General features: G+C 39.9%; 1 pseudogene; it reads left to right on the top strand.

The window, feature by feature from the left end:
* The first annotated feature begins 1,826 nt into the window (after positions 1-1,826).
* Positions 1,827-2,516, top strand: part of LOC119296860 — a 3,240-nt pseudogene continuing 2,550 nt past the window's right edge.

Genomic DNA, 2,516 nt, shown 5'->3' with positions numbered 1-2,516 from the left:
AAGTCGTTGCTGTCCGGCGCTGCTTCAGCTCAGGAAAGTTATTGATGGCCACGACTGCGATGTTGGCTGGCGATCCAATGGGTGCTTATCGCCAACAGGTTGCCATCTCGATCAACATGTGAACCTTACTATGTTGATTTCTCTTTTATGTACTTCTCATGGTCAACATAAATAATTGTGTCATGACATGAGTGACTTGATAATTTCCTATAATATGCACCAAATAATATATTTTTTTGGCTGGAAACGTTACTCTCCTTCAGTTATGGAAACCTTAGTCTAACATGACTAGCTAATTTTTCTGCTTGACTGAGCACAACTTTATTTATTTTCTAGGCTGCTTCTGGAGGATTCCTCATCGATTTTCTTGGGAACTTTGTTGGGTTGAACTATTGTGACAAAGAAGGGAGTGCTTTCATACCAAGGAGTACAATTCTGGAATCCGTGGCTGGGTTTCCGAAAACATATGCTAGAAAGTATGCCCTCAGTACTCCCTGAACTTATATGAGCTACATATACAGTCTTGAAGTGTGCTTACACATGTTTAGGAAATTTTATGATGTGAATTTTCATATAATTATATATTTTTATGATTTCTATGCTGCGATTTGCATTTCCTTGTTTTCATTATCGGCACGGTACACATCACAATACATTTAGCATCTGACTCCAATCCCTCTTTTTTGCCTGCGTAGTCCATGTTTATCATTTCAGTATGTATAGTTTCGTACTTGTGCGCACATATTATATATGATCTACTTTCCCTGGACTTGCTCTTATGTATAAGCTTACCAAATTCTGCAGCAGGCTTAGGATTCAGAAAAGAACAGCTGGCCGTCGAAACACTGTCCCATGGTGGGGGGTCCAACACAGAGCAATCAATATGCCAGCACGGTTCCGGGCTTCCGGCCTCATATACCAAGTTTAGAAGGTGAGAAGAGCATACTCACTCCTTAGTTGGAAATTCATCGCTAAACTATGAACTATCTGGAAATTCATTGCCTTAGTTGTAAATTTGCAACCGCATTTGTGTGAGATAGTATGCCACTTGTTTTTTTCTTGATGCCAAAGGTCAGCATAAATATGATTACAAAGTATAGGTGGAGATAAACAGAAAATCCCTTATTACAACGGAGAATAACACTTCTTGTGCATGGAACTAGTATATATCTCAAACAATATGTAATTTCCTTGCCAGTGCCGCAGATTTAACTAATTTTATACTATATGGTTGCACCGGTCTGTGTTAGTTTATTAATTAATACTAAATACAAGGATATGCAATATGAAAATATAACCATGTCCTGTACTACATTGCACTTTTTCAGTGATTTGAATTTATCCTGTTTGTCTCATCTTTTCAACTTTAGGCAGCTCAAGGATTTCTGGGTGTCATTACTGTGATCCAGAAGGTCAATCAGGTTGGATCACTTCCAGTTGTTACTTATTTACTATCGGTAATACATAGTCATTGACTGCTTCACCTTGTGGCACCAGCACTCGGAGGCCGTTTCAAACGTTTTTCCTGTTATCATCCTCGTTGGTCGGCTGTCGGTGATAGCGGTAAGTCCCTGCTCTCAGTTTTCCAGACCGCTGTTAGTAATGCAGTTATATGGGTGATTAGTCAGTCCACCATGTTGCAGCAGTATACAAGGAGGCTGATAAAAATAGGCTAAGGTCCAGAGGTTATCCCTTCCCAGCTTTCGAAGATCGTGAGTTATTTCTTTTTCTTTAGCTGATTACTCTATTTTGCCACACTTACTATCCACTGCTCTATATATCCAGCACTTCCTCAACTGCTGTACCTTGTTTCTGCACCAGTTGGCATGCGTTTGCTTTGTAATTTTGAAGAGGAATTTGGTGAAGATATCTGGAGTTAACTCGGCAAAGAGGTTGCTTCGGAGATGTCTCAAAGTGTTGTCGCACTGGCTTCATTCAGTGGTACTGACCATATATATAATATAATAACCTCATCACTTTTTGACCTGTATTCTTTCTGCTGTTCCATTACTGACTATAATGATCTCAATTATTCTCTTGTAGGAGATACAAGGGTTTTTGCTTGCACAGGTGTATTTATAGGCTGCAATGAGTTCACCACAAGAATTCTGACTTCAGCGAGTTTGATTAGAAATCCTGATGATGAAGCTAAGATAGCTGATGACTTAACGGTCGGTACTGCTAATAATAGTTTAACCCCATAACTTACTGCTTTATTAATACAAAGCTGGTTTCTTACTAGCTTTATCGTGGCAGATTGAAGTGTGCCTTCAAGATAATCAACATGTCACAGGCACGTTGCAGCATTACGATTTACATTACAACATCGCTGTCATCAGCATCATGGGTTCTTGCTGCACTCGGAGAGTGAAAATGTATGATGAGGTACAAACTGAACCTCAAGGGGAAGTAGTAGCCGTAGGGCGCTTCTACGAATCAAGCAAATTAATGGCTGCAGGTGGGACTTTGATTGACAAGCCAAGTGAACTTGATTGCAAAGAGCTTAGGGCATCTCC

Source organism: Triticum dicoccoides, chromosome 5A (genome assembly GCF_002162155.2).
Source record: "Triticum dicoccoides isolate Atlit2015 ecotype Zavitan chromosome 5A, WEW_v2.0, whole genome shotgun sequence".
NCBI lineage: Eukaryota > Viridiplantae > Streptophyta > Magnoliopsida > Poales > Poaceae > Triticum > Triticum dicoccoides.
Note: the sequence above shows the minus strand (reverse complement) of the source record. Positions and strands in the feature narration are given on the sequence as shown.